This window comes from Drosophila subpulchrella, unplaced genomic scaffold (assembly GCF_014743375.2).
Source record: "Drosophila subpulchrella strain 33 F10 #4 breed RU33 unplaced genomic scaffold, RU_Dsub_v1.1 Primary Assembly Seq365, whole genome shotgun sequence".
NCBI lineage: Eukaryota > Metazoa > Arthropoda > Insecta > Diptera > Drosophilidae > Drosophila > Drosophila subpulchrella.
This window is the reverse complement of record NW_023665585.1, coordinates 521,294-541,801: the sequence shown is the minus strand read 5'-3', so window position 1 is coordinate 541,801 and position 20,508 is coordinate 521,294.

Below are 20,508 nucleotides of genomic sequence, written 5' to 3'. Positions count from 1 at the left end.
CTCGCGGCCTGATTAGTTCACCTATAGAGGGCCCGCTCGCTCTCTCTTCGCTTTGCTTGCTTTGCTTATGTCTGTATGTGACTCACATGATCTGCTGGCCACGTGATCTGTTACCTCTGACAACCTCTCGTTTTAGGTAATGTTTGGTCTCGATTTGGGTATACTTATATAAGTTCTCCTATTGTGTCTTGCTTATATATATATATATTTGTTGATTCTGGTTCTAGATTTCCATGTCCCTCGAGATTTATTCCTCTCCTTGCATACCCACTTTAAAAAAAAAATCGCTTTTATATGGCTATACCCAAAAACAAGGTAACCAGATAGGTCTTTAGGCCATATAATCATCTAAAATTCGTAAGCCTTAAGTCCCTGTTCGGGCGACAGACTGTGAAGTAGTTTCTCAAGCTGGGGTGAAGCTCGGTCACGCCAGGATCTCTTTACAGACAAATTTATAAAGATTGGGACTAGGGTCTTCGACGAGCGGTGGGCTGACGTGAGATGGAGGGTGTCAGCCACCACTACTGAGTAGAACACAGTTTTGATTTGGATATCAACAAAGAGCGAAGGGGATCTGGCTCGCGGCACTCGCCATGTGGGGACCGAGAGGGAATCGATTAGGGGACACGCCTTGCAATTCTAGGGCATGTGGCTGCCTTACATGGAAATCGGTCGTCTGAGCCGGAGATCAGCCATAACCCTTGTTAAAGAAAACCTAACATATGTAACGGTAATGGCTGATCTAGCCTGTTTCTACCAAGCGATACCGCATCGAGGCCTGCCGTGATTTCAAAATACACACACAGCCTTTTGGCCGGACTTGCCTAGCTGGCCTCTCGTTGCGGTCTCACTGATTTGGCACTTTCCCGTCTCGCTCTCGCACACACACACACGCAACCGCACGGGAGAGTTGGTGCGCCGCCGCTGGTCCTGTGACGGCACAACTACTCCCAAAACCTCTGCTGCTCCTTCTCCGCGTCAGTCGTCACTCGACGACTGGGTCTCTTCGCCATCAGGTGGGGCGGATGTCCTGGGTGTTTTTTCGTTGGCTTCAGGTGGGGCGGGTATCCTGTAGGTGTCCGTCGACCTGGGCTCGTTGAGCGCTTTTCTTTACTCCTCGCTTGGTCACTTGCCCGGGAGTGGCAATCGCCCACTCTTCACGCACAAAAATTCTTCGTCTTTTTCAAAGAACTCCACGAGTTTCGTTTTTGCGAAACTTCTTGCCGTTCCGTTTTCTTGGCCTGTCGAAGTTTCGGCATCGCTCCCTCTCGCTCTCTCTCATGGGCGCGTGCCAGATTTCGGGGGTTGATTTCTAACTCGACCGTGCGCTCTCTCGCTCGCTCTTATGCGAGGCTTGCTCATGTGACCGCTTTTCGTGGTGAATTTCTCGTTTCTGTGCTGGTATGTGTGTGTCGGTGTGAGGTAAGCCTTCCAGGCTAGCGATGCGAGTCTCGGTGGTGGTGATAGTTTTATTAACTATCATGTGTGGCTTTGCAGCCTTAAACCCAACTTATAATAATATTTTCCATTATATCTAAGCATTATTTAATTACGTATAATATTAATAGTGTCTTCTAGGTGTAGTTATATATATTTATGTACATGTATGTTAACGAGGGCGCCAGGCTGGAAAGTGTGTGGCTATTTGTGTGGAGTCAATCGACTCCTCACAATACAGAGCTGAAGGGTAGGATGATAACAATCTTCAGGTAAAGATAGTGGCGAAATACGACTAGCTTCAGCATCGCTACTCTCAAAAACAAAGATTAGGTCAAGAAGACGACCAATATGTTCAACAAGACCATCAATAAAATAATGTTGCATCCTAGGAATCATTGCCAATGAGTCCTTACTCTCCAACCAAGAAATATTGGGAAGATTAAAGGCAAAGTGGTTTGGAGAACAGACCATCCGGAACAAGTATTTTAAATGAAGAGTAATCTCTTATCTGTTTAAAATTAAATTTGGTGATGTCAATAGCATTTTGATTGGGAAGGGAGAGGTTTGTGACAATATGATGCATCACGTCATTTAATGTTAGTGCTGCATTCAACCTAGACACAAAAATAGATTTCCTAGGTACCATGACAGTGAGTGGTACCGGAGAAGAGAGAGCAGGGCTATGGGTGTTCTTCCTAGGGATCATGCTGTTAAGTGGGACAGGAGGATGTGCAAGGGTATTAGCTAGAGGCAGAACAAGGTGCGGCAGAGCCCCCGAAGTGGCAACAGCCGCTGAACGGTTAGTAAACCTTAATGACTCAGGCGAAACTACAGTCACCGAATCTGGTAGTGATTGCACCGTGGCGTCATTCGTTGACGACTCGTTCCTATTGGGATCATCCTCATCGCACGACACATAGCTTGCAGTGGGGCTGAGCAGAGAGAGGTTGATCGAGAGATCTGGAACATATAATGAGACATTGGGCAGTGTAGGATACGATACGATATTTAATGATGGTTGACTTAGAAGAATCCGACCTTTAAAGTTGGATTCGCGGACATTAAATCGACTTAATAAGTCCGTAAATCCAGCACGTAAAGCCTAGAACTCCAGCTCCGTTTGCCTCATAAATGCTCTAATATCAATTTTGATATGTATGCATGTAGGGCACGTCCAGTACATGTTAGCATTAGATCTAGTGCGATCAGCAATTTGTGCCGCACTATGCCCAAAGTCTGCACATTTAGCATGCGCAATGTTCTCACATAACCAGCAACTAATAATTGGCTGCCGAGAAGTGATTTATCCAACAAATTGGCAACCTACAACAACGCTGGCAGACATTGTTTACAAGAAGAAGTAAGTTGAATGTAGAATGTAGAAAAAGTTTATAGGAAGCGTTAGATAAGTGCCAACAAACAGCTGTGTGGCTTTGCAAAATGAAGAGAAAAGATAGGAAAAGAGCGCGATAAGACCAATTCAGCAAAGACCCGTTAACTCGAAAATGAGAGCCGGTGACTTAAGTTGGGAGAATGTATCAGAGCGAACGGTGCGAGAGAGCGCCAAAGCAGCAATGTAAATAAGAAACAACAACAATGCACAATGCACCCGCGTCCTTAACTATTATCCAATATAATAATATAGATAATGGTTTTAACACAAATAAATAATTTGCATTCAAACGGCGGGCTCAACCGAGTTGAGAATGTAAGATTTGGGAATATATAAGATCGGTAATTTAGACACTAGGCGAAAAAATGTGGGAGCGAATATAAAACAAGTCCGTATACAACAGAGAGCGAAGTTCTTCGATTATCATTTTGTTATAACTTTTTAATGGCTTATCCGATCTCAATCATTTTTAGAATGCTGATAGGTATTGATAATCAAAACAAACTCTTCCTTAAATCTAAAAAAAAAATAATTAATATTATTAATTATATTATTATTAAGTCGTTTGTAAGCGTTAGAGTGGGCTTGGCACCATGGTGCAACGCACATGCGCTGTACAGGAAGCCCAAATATCCGTATACCAAGTCCCAACATGCCGAGGAAAAAAGTTAAAGAAAAAGATTTTTAAAAAAATTCGTCCTTTTCAATATGTACTGAATGGGTTAAGAAATGTATTGTATTAGGTCAGGTTAGGTTAGGTTAGGGCGGCTGTCGGCTATTGTCCGACACACTTAGACCTCTATGCGTCCATTGTGATACCGCATGATCTCGTTTTCCCATCTTTAGGGTCCCGTTTCTAGTAGTTTCAACCTGTGTTAAGCTGATCAGCATGTCTTCCACCCGGAAGACTTAGTTAAGGCACTTGTTCGTACCCAAGGGTGCTCAACATGACCCAGAAGTGTCTTCTTCGGTTAGTCACAAACATTGGTGACCCCGACGTGATCCTTTACCAACAAAGGATCACACTCAAGCAACCCCCTTCCCACCAAAGGCTGAACCTCTGACTGGTGAGAAGACCCGTTCAGTTCACTAAATCCACCCGCCCTGGAAACCGTAGCTCATCCAGCGTCACAGGATACTCAGCTTCATCCAGCTTCACAGGATACGCTTCGTCATCCAGAGTCACAGGATCGTCAGCTTAATCCAGCTTCAGAGGATACGCTTCGTCATCCAGCGTCACAGGATCGTCAGCTTAATACAGCTTCACAGTATACGCTTCGTCATCCAGCGTCACAGGATCGTCAGCTTAATCCAGCTTCACAGGATACGCTTCTTCATCCAGCGTCACAGGATCGTCAGCTTAATACAGCTTCACAGGATTCACAGCTTCATCCAGCTTCACAGGATACCGAGCTTCATCCAGCTTCACAGGATACTCAGCTTCATCCAGCTTCACAGGATTCTTTGTTTCCAAGACACACAATATGTCTACTTCATTCATAGAGGAAACAAGTCACACAAGAATGGGTTTACACAATCGATTATAAAGACAACCAAAATGAGCTACAAGTACAGATCCATCAGCTCATAAAGAATTATGGCAAGGATTCGGTCGAACGACGCCACCGAGACGGCTATTATTCCGGTAAGCTAAATCAGTTAAACGACCTCTGGCAGCAGTTTTGCGACCTAGAGGAAGAAGTTCAGCAAGCGGCATTACCCACTGGAAGTGAGTACTCTTCACGACTAGTAGCACTTAAGGAGCTGGTCAAAAAATATCAGAATATCTTTCTGGACAATATGCCGACTGGAAGCGGGCTTCCGAAGGCCCCCAGACGAATTTCGGTCAACTTCAAGATCACAACAGGAGATCAAGTCAAAAAAGACTCCACAATTGACACGGTGATCCGACAGTTGCAGAGAAGTTGCAACGAATTGGAATCATCATTAACATTAGTCTCGAACGCCCCAATTGTCACCCCAGCCCTACAAAGGCACCTGGACCTCCATTGGGCGTTACTGAGGCACGACGAATTGGATAGCACACCTGGGGCCGCAGCTCTGGCAGAAGCAGAGCTAGCCCAATCCCACACATTTTTCGAGGAATACGAAATGAGCCTAAACTTGGCACTTCCGCCAATTAGCATTCCGAACTTTAACGGCGAGTATCTAGACTGGCCACGGTTCCATGATCTCTTTGTGGAATTGGTACATAATAAACCATATTCGGCCAGTCAAAAACTACATATTCTACAGAGTTCGCTTCGTGGTGAAGCGAGGAACGTCTTTACAGACACAGCCTTCTCACAGGGCGGCTATGACGACGCCTGGTTACGATTGAAAGCCAGGTACCAGAACGTCAAAATACTAGTATTCGCCGACATAGCAAAAATTATTGACCATAAGCCTATAGACAGCTCCTCGCGCCAACTAAGGGCCTTACATGACTCTATCAAAAACTCAAGGAGTACTCTTAAAAACCTCGATGTCACCACAAAATCCTGTGATCCAATCCTGTGTTTTATTATCAGAAGAAAACTAGACCAGCAGTCTCTAGCTGCTCTGGAAAATTCAGCGGATGCACCAACGGAAATTCCAACGTTAAGGAGTGTACTGACGTTTATTGAGCGGCGCGCTTGCATGCTGGAGACGATAAGCGCTTAACCTACAGCAACATTCCGCCATCAGTCAGTTCACAACGAAAAGAGCTTAAAGATTTGTCCCCTAGGACCACATCATCTTAGGGCATGTAGCCGTTTTTAGGAAATGGACCCCAAAACGCGGCGCCAAGCCATTATTCAAGTAGGAGCATGCACAAATTGTTTGTCTACAGCTCATAATATTGAAAACTGTGGATCACCAGCCACTTGTCGAGGCTGCCAGCAACGGCATCATTCACTGTTACACCAAGTACCGACTAGCAATCTAGTGGCCGGAGCAGCAACCATTGCAGGCTACGACCACTTAGGAGAATATACTCTGCTCGCGACCGCCAAGGTATCATTACAAGGGCCAAACGGTCAACTACAAACATGTCGCGCTGTAATAGATGGTGGATCACAGGTGAATCTTATCTCAAGAAGCATGGCAGACTTGCTATCTCTTAAGGAAATGTCACCGATTGAAATATCTGGAATCGGAGGAAAAATTTCAACAGTAATCAGATCAACACTAAAGCTCTCATCAGGGTTTGAAACACTAATATAAGTATTTATTATTCACACAGTCATTACAGACCAACCGTCAGTACCGATTGATAACGATCTTAATATTCCCGAGGGACTGCCGTTAGCAGATCGTGACTTTCGGCAACCTGGGCCCATTGACCTAACCTTAGGGGTTGAGGTATATTCTTGTGTAACAACCGGTGAACTTCTTGAACTAGGACCTAATAAACCTTTGGCACGAGGCACAAGGCTTGGTTATGTATCTAAATAAAGAAACCTCATCTAATACTGAAATCAACCCTACTCTGGTAGAAGACAGAGATGATCTTGCAGGACCGAACGCTGCTTATGAGCCAACGAAAGATAAAAATCCGATGAATAATAATCAATTTGACATAGAAGAAAGCAAACGGCAAAATGAGATTTCACTCGATGAAGAAGGAATTCTTTTAACGAACGTAGCATTGATGGATCATAAAATAAAAGACACTGAAGACATATGTAGCCAATCAAGAACTAGCGACACTGACTGGTCCGATCGAGAATCAACCGATACATATAATGATTCATTGCAGCTGACTGAACTTTATACTGCAAGAGAAAAACCAACTTATATAGAACCGACTTTTCATCAATTTTAAACCTACAAGATGTCTGACTTTTGTTTAACATTTCTAAACTTAACCAAGAAATACCTTAGTTTTGTTGCAGAAGGTCCACATACCATTGACGTGCCAAATGATCAAGTTCTACGCGGGCACCATTTCAGTCCCCACGATAATGTCAATTTTATCGAAAAGGGAAGTGTTAAGCAGCATTAAGCAGATGTGAAGGACCCGAATCACAAACATGAACCGCCGCAGTTAAAGGAAATATCCTCGTCGGTCAAAGATTTGTAAGGTGCTTTCTATACAATTCGGCCAAGGGCTGACCGACATCACGCCCTAATTGAGGGTAGCTCTCAATGGGGGGAGAATGTTCGTACCCAAAGGTACTCAACATGACCACACAAAACAAATCAAGCAGTAGCCAAGTTGGGAACAGTACCAGGCGCTCAGTAGCACTCACTGCAGATGATAATTGCTGGTCAGCATATTATATGTCTCACTAACTCACCGTCTCACCGACTCAACGGCACGTTGACCCGCCAATGCAGTCAGCACGTTTGCGGTGTCAGCCGATCCAACTACGCAAACTGCTACCATAATCATAATTCCCTGACCTACTTTAGAATATAGCTTACCTCACTGACCATTACACTAAATTCCGTGTTCCAAGTAGAATATAAATCAGTTATCAACGAACCTCATAACTCCGCGGTTCTACTTCCTACCTCTGGGAATAGGGCTCGTAATACACTATCTTAACTAGCAGCTAACCACGTTAGCTCAACCTCAGCGCAGCTCAGCATTGCCGCGACGCGATCGTCCTGCCAGCAAAGCGTCCCCGTGCCAGCGACCAGTGCTCATTACCCCCTTGTCCCGCGGTGTGACCCAGAAGTGTCTACTTCGGTTAGGCACAAACAGTACTTATGTTTTTATTTAAAAAAAAAAAAAAAAACTTTTTAAGATTAATCTCCGATATTTCGGTAAAATCGTCGATGAAGGGACTTCTTAAATGTTTCAGTCTGAGTCTGCATAGGGCTGGGCAGAAGCAGAGAAGGTGTTCAACCGTTTCCTCTTCTTCCTCATCCCTGCAGCTTTTGCAGAAATCATTTTGTGGGGCTTTTGGCCTGCCGGCATGTGGGCCAACAAGCCAGTGGCCTGTAAGAGCTCGAGTCAACATGCCACACACTGTGCGGCTGAGTTTGAGTAATTCCGAGGTGAGAGATACGACACTGTGGTGCGTTTTGCCAATGTGTGTTGGCTAGTGTGTTAAAGTAGTTTTTTATATTTAGCTTGCAAGTTGCCATGGGCATACCGACATTCTTCTCTCCTTGGAGGAGAGGCTTGGTGGTGCCCTGCCTGGCTAACTCGTCCGCTATGCAGTTGTCTACCCATATTAGGCTGATAGTAAACTGATTTGCCATCTCGTGGAGAGATCTGCGACAGTCTGCTATTGTACTGGAGTTGGTGTTTGTCGAGTAGATCGATTTAATACCCGCTTGGCTATCACTATATATGTTTAGGTGTCCTCTTTGGAGGATAAAGTTCCCTAAACAGGTTAGCGCTTCTTTTATAGCGTGGACCTCCGCCTGAAAGACGCTACAGTGGTCCGGGAGCCTGAATGACTTTCTGATATCTAATTGTTCGGAGTATAGCCCTCCGCCAACGTGTTTTTCTAATTTGGAGCCATCTGTATAGATGAGCCTGGTCGGCCCTGCTCCCATTCCTCTCTATCTGGAATCAGGGCCTCAAAGGGTGTGTGACTATATTCAATGAATTTGCATAGATCCGTGATCTTCGGAATCGATTTATCATATTGGAGATTTTTAGCATGGCCATAAAATTGGGCTTTCCACTGCCCTGTGTCCCTCAGTCGAATAGCTGCCGATTTGGCCGTTTCCATGCCTGCTAAGTCCAGGCTAGGGAGGTTCAAGATCGCATTCAGCGCTTCATTCGGGGTGGTTCGTAGGGCTCCACCAATACACAAAGTCGCCATTGGCTGTACTTTGTTTAGAGGAGTCAGTATGCATTGTTTGTACAGGGCGGTTCACCACAGAGTCACTCCGTACAGGAGGATTGGCTTGACTACCGCTGTGTATATCCAGTTGACTATTTTAGGGGACATGCCTCATCTTAGCCCAATTGCTTTTTTACAGGAGTAAAGTGCAATGGTCGCTTTCTTGGTTCTCTCTTGGTTGTTTAAGCCCAATTTGATGCGCTTACCTAATACAAACCCCAGGTACCTGGCGTGATCGCTAAAAGAGAGATTGTAATTGTTTAGAACGGGAGGGTTGAGTTGCGGAGTTTTGTTTCTATTTGTAAATAGGACAAGTTCCGTTTTACCCCGAGTCCGTTCGCTATCGTCCATTCCGATAGTATTTTAAGTTTAGCGGTCATAAGTTCGCAAAGTGTTTGTGGATATCTTCCATTAAAGATGATGGCGACGTCGTCTGCGTATGCCACGACCTTACAACCTCCTCCTTCCAGAATCCGCAGTAGTTTATTTACTGCGATATTCCACAAGAGGGGTGATAGTACACCTCCTTGCGGGGTGCCTCTGTTCACTTGTCTAGTCTGGGTTGAGGTCACTAGTGTGGCTGTGACCATTCTGCTTATCAGCAATTTATGGATTAGCCTCACCATTGGCGGCTCAACCCCTAGTTCTGTGAGAGATTCTGTTATAGCAGTGGGGAGCACATTATTGAAGGCTCCCTCTATATCCAGGAAGGCGATCAGTGTGTATTCCTTGATGCTGAGTGATTTCTCGATGCTGCCTACCACCAAGTGTAGCGCCAATTCGGTTGACTTACCTTTGGTGTAAGCGTGCTGTGCTTCTGATATTTGTGTCGGGTCTACGGTGGCCCTTATGTGTAGGCTTATCATTCTTTCAAAGCTCATAAGCAGGAATGTGGTGTGAGTGGCCTTCCCTGCCTTGGGAATGAAAACCACCTCTGTTTCTTGCCATGCTGCTTGTAGATCTCCTACCGCCAGGATGGATTGGAAGATTTTTTTCAATCAGTTTATGGTTATTTGTCCTGCTTGTTGGATGTGAGCCGGTGTTATCCCGTCCGGTCCCGGCGATTTGTATGGTTTGAAACTATGAATGGACCATTTCATGTTGCGGTCTGATAGAAGGAGATCTAATTCGATTCCCTCTTCTGCTCCCCTTTCAGGAGGATGACCTGTTTGTTGGCTCCCCGGGAAGTGAGCGTCTATGAGCAGGTCCAAGGACTCTTTACTGGAGTCTGACCATGATCTATTTGCATTGCATTTTCTGCCCTGGCAGCCTCCTCGGTTTCACTGAGGTCTACGTCCTTGATAGCCGGTCCGAGCGATCGCATCTCTCTGCTTAGCGACGAATCGGTAGAGTAGCCGTCCTCCTCAGCAAGCACCTGCTCGGCTGGGTTGCCGGCAGAGCTGCCAGCGGCGTTGGACACGCCCTTGTACACCTTGATGTAGATCGCACTGAACCCGAAGGTCAGCACTCCTGGAGCAGTCTCGATCGGAGCAACTGACTCCTTGTTCAGGACCAACACCGCCTGGTTGACGTCCCCTTCATGCTCCTCCACCTTGACGACTTTCCAGTCCTTCGTGGGGAGGTGCGGGTCCTCCGGCGCCTTGATCGCTGCTGGAAGCCAAATCCTGGCTCGGGGCCTACTGGGGACATCACACCAGTCTAGCGCGAGGATGTTCGCCACTTCGTAGACCTCACCAAGATTGCTCGTCGCCTGTTTGTACAATTCGGCCGACCGCTGACTGTCGCAGGCCACCACCTTGGCGCTGCCCTGGTACCAGCCCGCATCCATGCAGCAGGTCGAGGTGCCTGTCTTCTCCCGTAGCATGCGCAGGCAAATGAGGAAAAGGTGGGTCTCCACTGCCTTCCACTTATTCCTGGGGATCCTGCCCTCAAGATTTCCCCTGTCAATGAGGCCGAGTAGGACACGGTTCTTCGTGATTTCGGTGACCGAGACCGATGGCTGGATCTTAGATCTCTTCGCCGATGGTCCGGGTAGTTCGAGGGATCGTTGCCTTTTCGCCTGCGTCCCTTCTTGAGTGGGCTTATCCTGCCCGTAGTTAGGAAGCACCTTCCTTGCCCACTCTACCTTTTTTAGCCAATCAGGCGAAGGTGTGGCAACGTTGCTCCTAGTATGAGAGCGCAGAGTCTGGGCGGCAGTCCGCCTTTCTGCATAAGTATATTTATTTGCTCCAGCGGGTAGCCGAGCGCCTTGGCAGTGCCTACAGCTCCTTTAGGAGCAGAGGCGCTCGTGGCGGAGGCGTTTGCGACTGGCTTTCTGCCACCCGTCATCCCCAGTTTGGGATGCGGCCCTTTCGGGACCGTGCTGGTGCGGATGGTGGAACCAGTGTTCAGCTTATCCGAGGATTTTTTGAGAGTTCCCGTCTCTGTGTTTTGTTTTGTATTATTTGAAATTGTTTGTTCCATAATTGGTCCCACGAGTTGCGGAGAAGGGGAAAAGTCCGCCCGGGCAGAGATCCGCGACGCCCGGGTAAGGCGATAGTTAGAACAGGGGGTCGCCATGTCCCTGAGCACACCTTTTGAGACTGGGCTATTTTTTGATCCGGGCCCCCAGCCAGGCTGACTCTTGGCACGGTCCGTATTACACCGTAGTTCGGCCCGGAGTGAGATGTTGTTTGGGAGGGGAGATGGATAGTTGCTGTGTTGGGAGTGGGTTTGTGTAAAGCAACTATTTAGATGCGGCTGAACAATTCGCATCGTCGGTATTGCTTCGATGCAATATACCCGCTGGCTGTCCGGGACTGTTTATTTACTGGGGTTTCCGTCCACGATTCCGTGTTTGACTTCTCCCACCAGCTTATTCACAGTTGGCCTCGAGAGAGGTCGTCCACTATCCGCAACCTGCGACCCGCTCGGTTGCCCTTGGCCGAGTATTGTATTATTCAACCGGCATTTAAATTACCTTTTTATTGATGCCAAAGTTTACAAGAAGTAAGATTAAATTATAAGTATATTTAACTTTGGTTTCGTCAAAATACTTAAGCCGACCAGTGTAATCTGCAAATTGTATGGCTTGTCCTAGAAAAGAGGCGCCTGCGACGTGCCTGGCAAACCAGCAGATCGCCGTCAGTTAAACAACGTCTTAAGGAAGCCACTCGCACACTAAATCGAGCTCTGAAGCAAAAAGCAGAAAATGCACAACTGCGGTTCATTGAAAAACTTTCGACAACCAGTACAAAACATCCTCTGTGAAGGGCTCAGCCAAATCTGAGCTCTCCAATCGAAACAGTCTTTCCGATAAGAAATTCATCAGGCAGCTCGGTCCGCATCGACGAAGACAGAGCCGAAACTTTTGCATCACATCTCCGAAGCGTCTTCCAGCCGAACCATGCCACTGGTTCATTTATCCTACCACATTGTCATACCACAACATTGTTTCATCCAAAGGAGATCGCGAAAGCCATTGGGGAACTGAAACCGAAAAAGGTCCCGGGCGGTGAATTAATAACCCCAAAAATGTTATTTGAACTTCCAAATTCTGCTGTTAAGGTTATTTCTAAGCTCTTCAATGGGATCATAAGTCTCGGCTACTATCCGAAAAAATTGGAAAAATCTATTATTATAATGATACCAAAGCCCGGAAAAGACCACACAATTCCGTCATCCTACAGATCAATAAGTTTATTATCGTGTCTGTCTAAGTTGTTCGAAAAATGCCTTCTAATTCGCATAATACCATATTTAGGAGCACACAATGTTATCCCTGCTCATCAATTTGGCTTCCGTCAAAACCACGGTACAATCTAACAAGTTAACAGAATAACATCAGAAATACGCACAGCCTTTGAGCATCGAGAATACTGCAGCGCAATATTCCTCGATGAATTTCAAGCCTTCGATCGAGTACGGCTCGATGGCCTCATGCACAAAATCAAAACACACTTGCCAGATTACACTCACAAGCTACTTGAGTCGTACCTCTACAACAGAGTCTTCGCAGTAAGGTGCAACAGAACAACATCTGACTACATTATTGAACCTGGAGTCCTGCAAGGAAGCGCACTAGGGCCTACTCTGTTCCTCATATACACCCTACGAACTAGCAGCTAACAACATCTAAGATCGCTGACGACACTGCAATCCTAAGTCGCTCGAGGTGCCCAGGCTGACCAACAACATAGCTAGCCAATACCCTCCTCGAAGTAGAGACTGGCGTATTAAAACAGCTTGTATACCCTTGCAGCTATAATTATTAAATTTAAAAACACAAAAAATGATATTCCCAATAGTATAAGATAATATGTCAAAAAACACCGAAGCTATTATTTGTTCCATATTATTTTCCTACCAACTTTCCGATCGTTCCAATGGCAGCTATATGATATAGTCGTCCGATTTTGATAAAATTAAATTCGAAATTCAGAACTAATTAAAAAATGTTATTTCCAAGCGTAGGAGGTTATTTGTTAAAAAACACCGGAGCTATAATTTGATTCATATTATTTTCCCTTCAATTTTCCGATCGTTCCTATGGCAGCTATATGATATAGTCGTCCGATTTTGATAAAATTAAAATCGAAATTCAGAACTAATTAAAAATTGTATTTCCAAGCGTAGGAGGTTATATGTTGAAAAACACCGAAGCTATAATTTGTTTCATATTATTTTTTCACCAATTTTCCGATCGTTCCTATGGCAGCTATATGATATAGTCGTCCGATTTCGATAAAATTTAATTCGAAACTCAAAACTTATTAAAAAGTGTTATTTCCAAGCTTAGGAGGTTATATGCTAAAAAACACCAAAGATATAATTTTTTTTTCCGGTTATTCCTATGGGAGCTATAAGATTTAATTGTCCGATCCGGCTGGTTCCGACTTATACTACCTGCAAAAGATATAAGACTTTTGGGAAAGTTTCAGCCCGATAGCTTTAAAACTGAGAGACTAGTTTGCGTAGAAACGGACGGACAGACACAGACGGACATGGCTTGATCGACTCGTCTAGTCGTGCTGATCAAGAATATATGAACTTTATGGGGTCGAAAACGTCTCCTTCAATGCGTTGCAAACTTCTGACTGAATTCAATATACCCTCTGCAAGGGTATAATAAAATTGCAAACACATAACGTTTACTCTCAACAGGCAAGTTCCCAAGTTCCCCAAGTAAACGAAGTAACGTATCTCGGCGTCCACCTTGACAGATGACTAACCTGGAGAAGACACATCGACACAACTAAAAGCCAGCAGCCTCCACTGGATCCTTAACGGACGTTCGCCCCTGTGTCTGAACAAGGTCCTGCTCTACAACTCCACTCTCAAGCCCATCTGGACATATGGCTCCCAGCTATGGGGGAACGCGAGCAGCAGCAACATAGACATTAAACAGCGCTCTCAATCGGAAACCCTGCGAACTATCACTGGGGCACCATGGTATATTCGCAACCAAAACATCCACTGGGTCCTCGGCACCCTTGGCGTAAAACATGAAATAGACAAACAAAAAGCGTCCTACAATGAAAAACTCTATCTGCACCCCAATCGTCTCGCAACAGGTTTGACTTGGGTTTCCAGAAGATCCCGCCTACAACGCAAAGAACTCCCAACCCAGAATTAACTTTCGGGGCTTCTTACTTCAATACCAGTCATATGACTGTTAGTTAGGTTAATAAGTAAAAGATTTGATACACTCATTGTTAGTATCCAAAGGGAGATTTAATTAACATATAGCAAAGAATCAAAAAAAATATTTTGACCATGGCACAGAAAGATAATCTTTTGGCCAAAAATCTGTAATTTCTTTCCTGGGATAGTAAGAAGGATGCAGTTTTTTGTGTTTTTCTCTTAAAAGATTAAACTTTTCAACGAACTAATAGTAAAATTTTTTGGATTCTTATTTGGTATAGATAATCCAAGCCAAAATCGGAAAATCTTAAGTACTTTTCGGTTTTTTATTTTTATATAAATATCTGGAAGACACACTCAATCCATTTTCATACACGAAAACAAATTTTAAAAAATTAACACCACTATAAAAAGTTATGTCGTTACTTTCGGAGGCTCCCACTTCAACGTTTAGTTAATAATGGACCTAAGAAAATTTTTTTCTTCTTGTTATCTCTTTAGATTCTTGTAATCAAATTATTAGAAAAAAATTTTTTGTAAAAGATTGTTTTTTAATTTGTTTAGTGTTAACTTGACATATTCTAAAGTCATTACAAAAGTATGCTTCATTTATTTATTTATTTAAGATCATAGTAAAGTTTACAAAACGAATACTAACATAGGGGGTGTAGTGCTAGCTACGAACCCTTCGACTACGTATTTATTTAAGCTACATTTATATTTGTATAATATATTTAGTTCCCATCCGAAGAAAGTGCAAGAAATGCAGCATACCTTTACTAAAGTCCTCCCTTATGAATGACAGAAATTGTGAACATTTTTTAGAGACGAGCCAAAAAGTTGATATTTCTCTTTTCGAAATATCGATATTTCATTCGATTGTTTGGTTTCAGAAATAAAAGAAGCGGAAATTAATGAAAAAAGTAGATTTTAGATGTTAGGCAAACTAAAATCAAATAATGGCGCGCAAAACGTACATTAAAACCTCAACAAAAACAAGAAAGGAAGTTAACTTCGGCAAGCCGAAGTTTATATACCCTTGCAGTTATAATTATTAAATTTAAAAACACAAAAAATGTTATTCCCAATAGTATAAGATAATATGTCACAAACACCGAAGCTATAATTTGTTTCATATTATTTTCCCACCAATTTTCCGATCGTTCCTATGGCAGCTATATGATATAGTCGTCCGATTTTGATAAAATTTAATTCGAAATTCAGAACGAATTAACAAATGTCATTTCCAAGTGTACGAGGGTATATGTTAAAAATCACCGAAGCTATAATTTGTTACATATTATTTTCCCACCAATTTCCCCATCGTTCCAATGGCAGCTATATGATATAGTCGTCCGATTTTGATCAAATTAAATTCGAAATTCAGAACTAATTAAAAAATGTTATTTCCGAGCTTAGGAGGTTATATGTAAAGAAACACAAAAGATATAATTTTTTTAAATTTTTTTTCCGATTATTTCTATGGGAGCTATAAGATATACTTGTCCGATCCGGCTTATTCCGACTTATATACTATCTGCAAAAGAAAAAAGACTTTTGGGAAAGTTTCAGCCCGATAGCGTTGAAACTGAGAGACTAGTTTGCGTAGAAACGGACGGACAGACGGACATGGCTAGATCAACTCGTCTAGTCATGCTCATCAAGAATATATATACTTAATGGGGTCGGAAACGTCTCCTTCACTGCGTTGCAAGCTTCTGAATGAAATCAACATACCCTATGCAAGGGTATAAAAATACGGCATACTTTTGGTCATTCTTAGTAAAGCTCATCAAAATGGTTCGACTTCAAATTAAGCCTTCAATTAAAACTAAAGTTCTGAAAACTAAGGCAAAACCGCATCGAGTCGGCGATGAGCGATTTTAGTAATCAAAGAATTTATTTTTTATGTAATGACTCCATTTGGGGATGGCACTCAAAAGCACTCGAAAAGCAAAATACTCATTTGCAAAAAAAAGCAGTAAAAATCAAAGAAAAAGTTTCTTTTAGGAAACAATTAAGACATACGAGCTATTTAATATTTATAACTTGTTAAAAATATTGACTCCTAAAAGTATTGTCCAGAAGTCGAACAGCTCCATCAGCATCTTTGTCTTATAGATTTTTTTTTTCATTTCCATAAATATTTGATGAATTTTTTACTTTAAAAATACGGTAAAATAAAACTACTTGCCCGAATTCTTTGAAACTTTGGCCTAAATTAGTTTAATGTATTATAAAAAGGACTCCAAGCTCGGTCTGGTCATTTTCTTTAAAAAAACGTATTTTTGGACAAAAATTGGTTCGGCTAGCCCAGTGTGCATGGTGAATAAAGCGCTTGGCCTCGTTAAATGGTGGTCAAAGGAATTTAATGATCGTTATATTACAAAGCCCGATACTTGAGTATGGATCTCCCGCCTGGAGTCTCCAAAGCGGAAATCATGTTGATGGAATTAAATCTGTACAGAAGAACATTTTGCTATTTGCTTTAAGGCGCCTAAACTAGAATGCAAACCTGATTTTACCTTCTTATTCTAGTAGATCACTCCTATTTAACTCACCCTCCCTAGCCACCCGCAGAACGATGGTTGGAATAGTCTTTAATTATAACCTTGTTCGAGGTAAAATTGATAGCACCAACTTGGTTAGCCAGCTAAATTGCATTACCCTAATTTGAAATCATTGTAAATCATCACATGAACCTTTTAGAGTATTATGTTTTGACTATAATAGACTTTATCATATTATCTCAAATTCTGACTCTCTGCCTCTCTTAAAACGATTAATATTAAATTTTTTAGCACAGATTTAGATTCTATTTTTTCCCCCCGAACTATATCGCAAATTCGGGCCGTACGATTCATGGCAGCGCCCATCGGTCGGTTCAACGGGAGGTGTGGCCGTGGGATCCCGCGCAAAAAAAAAGGAAAAAAAAATCTTCCTTCTATCCTGTTACATACTATCCGAAAAGTTTAGTATTCCCATTAACTGAACGAGTAACGGAAATGAAAAGAAGGGCGAACCAAAAAATGACCAATAGAAGAACTACCCCAAAGAAAAAGGAGACAAATAAAGAAGACGATTCGTAAGCAACATTATTTTTTTTACTATTATATATGAATATTGTAAAAGGGAAAGTGGAAGAATTAATTTAAATTTTAAACAAATTTTCATAGTAAATCGACCTCCAGACCCTTCAACCAGCCAGGCTGGAATACACAGTAAAAAACAACACGTAATGAATCCACCTCTAGAACCTACAAACAGTCATACAGCAACAAATAATTAATGCTTAACGAGATGGAGATATGCAAGCAGCATAACGAGATTATAACGCGCCACCTACCCGCGATCTCAGTATATAGTTAAGTGAGCGGCAGACAGATTTTAGCGTTATGGGCGTTAGAGTGGGCGTGGAAATCTATTGGGTCAATCGATAGGTATTGACGAGACTAATACATTTCAGTTAAAATTTTTTATTTAGCATGAAACTTGTGGGTGCCACAGGCTTGGGCGGTTTGTGGGCGTTAGAGTGGGCGTGGCATATTCGGGTAACAAGCATGCGCTGCGCTCAAGCCTACGGAATCTAAATGTGAAATCCCATTTTTCTATCTTTCATATTTTCCGATATATCCGCGTTCATATTTACGATTTCTTGAAGTTTGTGGGCGTTAAAGTGGGCGTGTCAAACTTTTTTTTTGGGTCAATCGAATTTCTATTCAAGCATCAAAACTGTAGGAGCCACAGTTAAAGTGGGCGTGTTAAACTTTTTTTTGGGTCAATCGAATTTTTATTCTAGCATCTAAACTGTAGGAGCCACAGTTTTGGGCGGTAAGAAGCTCAGGAATCTGCACGCCAAATCTCAATAGCCTAGCTCTTATAGTTTCCGAGATCTTAGCGTTCATCCGGACGGACAGACAGACGGACAGACGGACATGGCTAGATCGACTCGGCTAGTGCTCCTGATCAAGAATATATATTCTTTATGGGGTCAGAAACGCTTCTTTCTGCCTGTTACATACTTTCCGACGAATCTAGTATACCCTCTTAAAAATAGCCTCGTCTTTTTTTTAATTTCATGCCAAATTTTACTTGTTGCATTTATTTTTATACCCGTTACTCGTAGAGTAAAAGGGTATACTGGATTCGTCGGAAAGTATGTAACAGACAGAAGGAAGCGTTTCCGACCCCATAAAGTATATATATTCTTGATCAGGATCACCAGCCGAGTCGATCTAGCCATGTCCGTCTGTCCGTCTGTCTGTCCGTCCGGATGAACGCTGAGATCTCGGAAACTATAAGAGCTAGGCTATTGAGATTTGGCGTGCAGATTTATGAGCTTCTTACGCAGCGCAAGTTTGTTTCAGTAGAGTGCCACGCTCACTCTAACGCCCACAAGCCGCCCATAACTGTGGCTCCTACAGATTTTATGCTAGAATAAAAATTTTAACTGAAATGTATTGTTCTCATCCATACCTATCGATTGACAAAAAAAAAGTTTGCCACACCCACTTTAACGCCCACAAACCGCCCACAAACTTCAAAAACTCGTAAATATGAACGCGAATATCTCGGAAAATATCAATAATAGAGAAATGGGATTTCAGATTTAGATTCCGTAGGCTTGAGCGCAGCGCAAGTTTGTTACGCGAATATGCCACGCCCACTCTAACGCCCACAATCCGCCCAAGCCTGTGGCGCCTACAATTTTCATGCTAGATACAAAATTTTAACTGAAATGTATTGGTCTCGTCAATACCTATCGATTGATCCAAAAAAAACTTTGTCACGCCCACTCTAACGCCCACAACGCTTAAATCTGTCTACCGCCGGTAGGTGGCGCATTTCAATCTCGCTTTGCTGCTTCCATATCTCCATTTTCCTTTGGTCCCTTTAACTGAGTAACGGGTATCTGGTAGTCGAGGTACTCGACTATAGCGTTCTTCCTTGTTTAATTTGTACTTACACGATGGTTTGATATCATATTTAACATACATCATACAATTTCTCATACAGAATACGTCCGATATCGACAGTTGTTAATTAGAACACTCTTTGTTACCTCAATGGTGGCTCGGAAAAGTGTTAATTGAAATTATTTTATTAAATATAAAAATACAAAATGTTGGAGTGTTATTTAATGCATTAAAATGGTGGGGGACCGTGGATGGCATTGATCGTTCATGGCCGTCACTAAAATCACGGTACATCATGTGTCCTTTATAGACTGCACTCCACGTATAACATGATTATTTGGATACGCTTTTTCTGTAGACAAAAAAAAAAATTTTTTGTTAAATGAAAAAAAAAAGCTAGATGATTTTTATCAGGGTTTGAAAATAACTTTTATTTTTGTTTTTTTCAAACAAAAAAATCACTAACAAGGGAAAATCCTGAAAAAAATCCAACTACACCACTGACGTTATTAAACATTGTATTTTACATAACCGCAAGGATTTTTATTTTTCAGAGTTTTATTTAAAACTCATGAGATAATCGTTATATTGTGAGTTTTATATTAAAACTTGACAAATAAAACTTATTTTCTGAGTTTTACTTTTCGATTGAAAAATAACAGTTATTCTTTGAGTTTTATATAAAAATCAAATAATAAAACTTATTCTCTGAGTTTTATTATTTAAATCAAACATAAAACTCAAAATCATATTGTGGCGGTTCCGTGGTTCGTAGAAATGTGATTAAAAATTTAAAATACTAAATGCACGGTTGGCTATTTCTTAAAATTTTTTTTAGATACAATAGACCACCGTTAGTATGTATATTTTTATTAATTTATGTCGCACAAAGGTGGAATGTCTTTACTAGCAGAGTGGACCAGTGATAGGTCTGAAAACGAAAACAAAAAAAAAACAATTGCGACGTGTAGGTCTCCGTTTTTACGTTAACATTTAAATTAGATTCGCTTCTGTTTATAGTCAGTTCAATTAGTAACAACCATCTGAAAAAGTATTTTCTATATTTTGTGGGAATCGTTAGATTCACAATGTTTTATTGGGATAAAGTTTAAACATAGAAGTGCTTAGATTAAATTTTACAGAGTTCTGTTTGTCACATGAATTGTATTCTTGTCTTCACGAATGATAAACGACGACTCCCCGCTCACTCGTGTAGGTATTCGGCGGCATTAAAAGAATCGAGTACTTTATCGAGGATTTTAGATTGCAAACTGATTAAGAGTTACCATATAACTTAACCCGCTTCGAGTGTGCCGTGTAATAAGCCCGCCAGATTCAAATCCTACATTCGGCCCTCCTGACTGTTCATTCGCCTCGAATGGACCTG